Source organism: Mustela erminea, chromosome 4, assembly GCF_009829155.1.
Source record: "Mustela erminea isolate mMusErm1 chromosome 4, mMusErm1.Pri, whole genome shotgun sequence".
Lineage (NCBI taxonomy): Eukaryota > Metazoa > Chordata > Mammalia > Carnivora > Mustelidae > Mustela > Mustela erminea.
The window spans coordinates 114,877,683-114,884,084 of NC_045617.1; the positions used below are offsets into that span (position 1 = coordinate 114,877,683).

At 46.2% G+C, this 6,402-nt stretch overlaps 1 pseudogene; it reads right to left on the reverse strand.

Moving 5' to 3' along the window:
- Nucleotides 1-3,490: 3,490 nt before the first annotated feature.
- Nucleotides 3,491-4,799, reverse strand: LOC116589382 (annotated as a pseudogene).
- Between the last annotated feature and the right edge of the window lie 1,603 nt (nucleotides 4,800-6,402).

Consider the following 6,402-nt stretch of genomic DNA (forward strand, 5'->3'; position numbering starts at 1 on the left):
GATTTAAAATCAATGCACAGAAGTCCGTTGCATTTCTACACACTAACAATGAAGCATCAGAAGAGAAATCAAGGAATCAATCCTGTTTACAATTGCACCAAAACCCATACGATGCCTAGGAATAAACCTAATCAAAGAGGTAAAGGATCTGTACTCTGAAAACTATAGAACACTTATGAAAGAAATTGAGGGAGACACAAAGAAATGCAAAAACATTCTATGCTCACGGATTGGAAGAACAAATACTGTTAAAATGTCCATGTGACCCAAAGCAATCTACACATTCAATGCAATCCCTACCAAAATGCCACCCGCATTTTTCACAGAGTTGGAGCAAACAATTCTAAAATTTGTGTGGAGCCAGAAAAAAACCCAAATAGACAAAGTAATATTGAAAAAGAAAACCAAAGCTGGAGGCATCACAATTACAGACTTCAAGCTGTATTAAAGAGCTGTACTCATCAAGACAGTATGATATTGGCACAAAAACAGACACATAGATCAGTGTCTGATCAGAATAGAACAGAATAGAGAACCCAGTAATTGACCCTTAACTCTATGGTCTACTAATCTAAAAGTGGGAAAAAACATCCAATGGAAAAAAGACAGTCTCTTCAAGAAATGGTTCTGGGAAAACTGGACAGCCACATGCAGAAGAATGAAACTGAACCACTTTCCTACACCATACACAAAAATGAATTTAAAATGAATGAAAGACCTAAATGTGAGACAGGAATCCATCAAAATCCTAGAGAAAAACACAGGAAGCAACCTATTTCAATCTTGGAGGCAGCACCTTCTTACTAGATACATCTCCAGAGGAAAGGGACAAAAGCAAAAATGAACCATTGGGACTTCATCAGGATAAAAAGCTTTTGCGCAGCAAACAAAACAACCAACGAAACTAAAAGGCAACCTTTGTAATGGGAGAAGATATTTGCAAATTACGTATCAGATAAAGAGCTGGCATTCAAAATCTATAAAAAAAAAAAACTTATAAAACTCAACACCCCAAAAACAAATGATCCAGTGAAAAAATGGGCAGAAGACATGAACAGACATTTCTCCAAAGCAGACATACATACAAATGGCCCACAGACACATGAAAAGATGCTTGACATCACTCACCATCAATGAAATACAAATCAAAACCTCGGGGCACCTGGGTGGCTCAGTGGATTAAGTCTCTGCCTTCTGCGCAGGTCATGACCTCAGGGTCCTGAGATCAAGCCCTGCGTCCGGCTCTCTGATCAGTGGGAGCCTGCTTCTCCCTCTCTCTGCCTGCTTCTGCCTACTTGAGATCTCTCTTTCAAAAAAAATAAATAAAATCTTAAAAAAAAGAGAGAGATACCACATTACACCAGTCAGAATGGCTAAAATTAACAAGTCAGGAAATAACAGATGTTGATGAGGATGTGGAGGAAGGGGAATGGTGGGAATGCAAACTTCCACTGTTCTGGAAAACAGCAAAGGGTTAAAAATAGAACTACCCTACGACCCAGCAATTGCCCTACTGGGTATTTATCCAAAGGAGACAAACATTGTGATCCGAAGGGGCTCCTGCACCCCAGTGTTTATAGCAGCAATGTCTATAATGGACAAACTATGGAAGAGCCCAGATGTCCATTGACAGATGAATGGATAAAGAAGATGTGGTCATTTATACACACACACACACACACGCACACACACACATACACACATATATGTATATATACATACACAGACACAATGGAATATTATATTACTTGGCCATCAAAAAAGAATAAAATCTTGCCATTTGCAGGAACATAGATAGAACTAGAGGGTATTATGTTAAGGGAAATAAGTCAATCCGAGGAAGACAAACACCATATGATTTCACTCATATGTGAACTTTAAGAAACAAAACAGATGAATATAGGGGAAGGGAAGGAAAAATAAAATAGGATAAAAACAGAGAGGGAGACAAACCATAATAGACTCTTAACTATAGAGAACAGACTGAGGGTTGCTGGAGGGGAGCTGGGGGAGAGGAAGGGGTCACTGGGTGATGGGCATGGAGGAGAACACGTGATATTAAGAGCACTGGGTGTTATACGCAACTGATGAATCACTAAATTCTACCCCTGGAACTAATAATACAATATGTGTTAACTAAATTGAATTTAAATTTTAAAAGAGGGGGAACAGGGTTCCCCAGGGACAATGAGACAATATCCCCTCCCCTCCCACCCCACCCTGTCCAATCTGCCCGTAGCATCTCCTCAGGCAGAGTTCATGTATTATTATTATTTTTTAAAGATTTTATTTATTTATTTGACAGAGAGAGATCACAAGTAGGCAGAGAGGCAGGCAGAGAGAGAGAGGAGGAAGCAGGCTCCCCGCGGAGCGGAGAACCCAATGCGGGACTCGATCCCAGGACCCTGAGATCATGACCCTAGCCGAAGGCAGCGGCTTAACCCACTGAGCCACACAGGCGCCCCAGAGTTCGTGTATTAGAGGACCCTAGGGAAGCTGAAAGTTAAAACTCTCAACCCTTGACCCTTCCTGGTAGGTGAAAAGTGCCTCCTAGCACTTCACAAGTGTAGCAGCAGAACACTAGCAGGACTAGGACTAGGTCTGTTCAACCTTGTCTCCCTCGCCCCGCCCCCTGCGAGTGGCATAGACTCTGTGCATTTTATTTTGTGAGAAACAGGTGTGAGTGACAAATGGGGCACTTCCTGCCACAGCCTCCTTCCCTCCCTGTGTAGGTGTCCAGGCCTCAGGTTCTGGAGCCCCTGGTAAGCACACCCTGAAATGGACCATGTTCACCCCCAAGCAGCCCGTGGTCCACCAGTCTACGGTTGAATGAAACATCTCAACAGCACAACAAAGTCACAAAATAGAGCTTCTCCTAGTAACACTTACGGTCTGAGACCCAACTGAGTCTTCTCTCCCTCCTTTAAAACATAAGACTCTGCAGAAAGAGTGTCCAGCTTCTTCCTCACAGACAGGACTCTCCCCGTCTATGAATTCTCTTCTGGACCATGTACAGCATCTAAGAGGGAACCCAAGCCTCTTTACATACAGATGGGCTCGTGGCTGGGACCAGGAGAAGACAGGGGGCACTGCCTGGGACCAGCGGGGGCTCTGGCAGAGCAGCTGCATTTCTCAGAAAGGGCCCAAGTCCTTTCTAACCTGCAATCCCAGCCCTTTCGCTTCCCCTGCCAGTGCCGGTTCCTCCTACCCTTGTCTGCAGCCCAGCTGGGAAGTGGCTCAGCTCCTCCAGGAGACGCCACTGGGTTAGACTGGATCCTGGACAGCAGTGCGTGGCCAGGCCGGGCGAGCCCTGTTTCCTGAGCTGGCTGTTGCTGCTGCACAAGCCCCCAGAGGAGGACAGGCCTCCTGTGGCCACAGCAGGTGTACAGGTAACAAGACCAGGGAAGGGGACCCGGAGGGTCTTCTCCACAGGGAGGAGGGGCCATGTACAGGGTGGGGAGTGTGTAGCCAGGTACACCCCCAGGCCATCTCATTTAGTGAACAGAGCAAAGTCAGCGGCTCCAAACTCAGCATTCATGGAAACAGCCCAGATCTGATTTCAGGATCTCTGGAAACTTCTTCATTCATTTCTTTTTCATGGCTGATGGGGGTTTCCCATTATGTGGGACCCAGGGATTCCCAGGGACTCTGGGGACCTCGATTAACTTTGAACACACCACAGTGAGGTTCTGGCCCAGCCTTCTGACCCCAGCAGTCCCTAGAAACCAAAGCAAGACAGACTGGCATCCTGGGGAGGAGGTGGAGGCAGAGCCAAGGGTCTCCAGCCGGCTGGAGGACCGCCTGCACAGAGACGGACATTTCCAAGTCTCTGAAGTCCAGGTCTTCTTCCCTGGAGTTGGACTCAATGTTCAGGGAGTACAGCACAGGAATGGGGGGGTGACGCAGATATGACATGTCGTGAAGAGGTCCTCCCTTGGAGCACCTGGGTGGCTCAGTTGTTGGGCGTCTGCCTTCGGCTCGGGTCATGATCTCAGGGTCCTGGGATCGAGCTCCCTGCTCAGCGGGAAGCCTGAGTTCCCCCTGCTTGTGTTCCCTCTCTGGCTGCCTCTATGTGTGAAATAAATAAATAAAACATTTTTAAAAAAAAATTTTTTTAAGGGACGCCTGGGTGTCTCAGTTGGTTGGACGACTGCCTTCGGCTCAGGTCATGATCCTGGAGTCCCGGGATCGAGTCCCGCATCGGACTCCCAGCTCCATAGGGAGTTTGCTTCTCTCTCTGACCTTTTCCTCTCTCACCTTCTCACTCTCTCTCTCTCAAGTAAATAAAATTAAAAAAAAAAATCTTTAAAAAAAAATTTTTTTCTTTAAAAAAAGAAGAGGTCCTCCTAGTAGGCTCTTTGCTAGGAGGGTTGTTTTCCTTCTCCAAGAAAAAAGCAATCCTTGGGCTCCTTTGAGGCCTGTGAACAGACAGGATCTCTGCAGTATGGGCCACAGTCTTCAAAGTGATGGGCTTTCTTTTCTTTATTTTTTTAAGTTTTATTTATTTATGTAATCTTTATATCCAACATGGGATTAGAATCCACGACCCCAAGATCAAGAGTCACATGCTCTTCCGACTGAGCGAGCCAGGCACCCCTTAAAATGACAGGCTTTCTGACTAGAGCCATATCCGGGGCCTTGGCCAGATTTCAGGAAGGGTGCTCGATCAAGACCTGATTTCTGCTAGGACCTCCACAGAGACTGAGTAGGAATGGGGCCCTGGGCCTGGAGCACTGGGCAGCCCCTCTGGACCACATTCACCTCTCAGACACATGAACCTTGGTCTCTGCCTCGGCCATCGCTGGGGTTCACACCAACCCAGAGCCCCACTGGAGACCCTACATGATTTATTTTTTAAAAAGTAGCTCCCAGTCCTTTTCCCTTTATTTTTCATTACCAAATTGCCACCACTTTATCTATTAGTCATATCTTTTTCTTTTTTAAAAAATTTATTTATTTGAGGGTCACCTGGGTGGCTCAGTCATTAAACAGCTGCCTTCAGCTCAGGTTATGATCCCAGGATCCTGGGATCGAGCCCCACATCAGGCTCCCTGCTAGCTGGGAAGCCTGCTTCTCCCTCTCCCACTCCTCCTGCTTGTGTTTCCCTCTCCTGCTGTGTCTCTTTCTGTCAAATAAATAAAATCTTTTCTAAAAAATTATTTATTTGAGAGAGAGAGAGAGAGAAAGAGAGCACATGAGCAGGGGGAGGGACAGAGGAGAGAATTCCAAGCAGATGCCTTGCTAAGTGTGGAGCCTGCCCCAGCGCCTGATCTCATGACCCTGGGAACACGACCTGAGTCAAAACCAAGAGTCTGAGGGGGCGCCTGGGTGGCTCAGTGGGTTAAGCCTCTGCCTTCGGCTCAAGTCATGGTCCCAGGGTCCGGGATAGAGCCCCGCATCGGGGGGGGGTCTCTGCTCAGCAGGGAGCCTGCTTCCTCCTCTCTCTCTGCCTGCCTCTCTGCCTCCTTGTGATCTCTGTCTGTCAAACAAATAAATAAAATCTTTAAAAACAAACAAACAAATAAATAAACAAACAAAAAAAAAACAAGAGTCTGACACTTCATAACTGACTGAACCACCCAGGCGCCCTTTATCTGTTTCTAAATAACATGCCTAAATTGCATTTTAATTCAGCCCATTCATACCTGTGATGGTTATACTCTTAGGGTGGTTTTGTGACTCTCACCTCCTGGGATTTGTGTCTAGGTAATAAAGATACAAATACATAACTCAAGTTAGTAACCTAACTCAAAGAGAAGTCTTGCCTTGGCCTTTGGCTTCTGGCAGGTAATCAATCACTAAGCCCTTGGAACGTGCCAGAAACTCTTAACAAAGTGATTTATTGTGGGGCTTTGGGTCTTGACCTCCAGAGTGGTTGGACTTTGAGGTTAGACATGTAGGCAGTCAAACACTTGAGCTCCAATAAAAATCTGGACACTGGGGCTCAGATGAGCTTCCCTAGCTGGCAGTATTTCATGTGTATTGTTATATGCTGAATCCAAGAGAATAATGCATCTGTGACTCTATAGGGAAGGGAGAACAGAAGCTCTGTCTTCTTTCTTTTTTTTTTTTTTTTAAGGATTTTATTTATCTATTTGACAGAGAGATAACAAGTAGGCAGAGAGGCAGGCAGGAGGGCAGGGAAGCAGTCTCCCCACCTAGCAGAGAGCCCGATGTGGGGCCTGGTCCCAGGACTCTGGGATCATGACCTGAGCGGAAGGCAGAGACTTTAACCCACTGAGCCACCCAGGTGGCCCCAGAAGCTCTGTTTTCTATCCTCCAGGGCTCTGCTGTATGTGCTCTTCCCTTGGCTAATTTTAGCCTGTATCTTCACCCTGTAATAAATTGTAACCAGTAACCAGGACTATAACTGTTTCAGTGAGTTCTGAGTCCTTCCAGCCA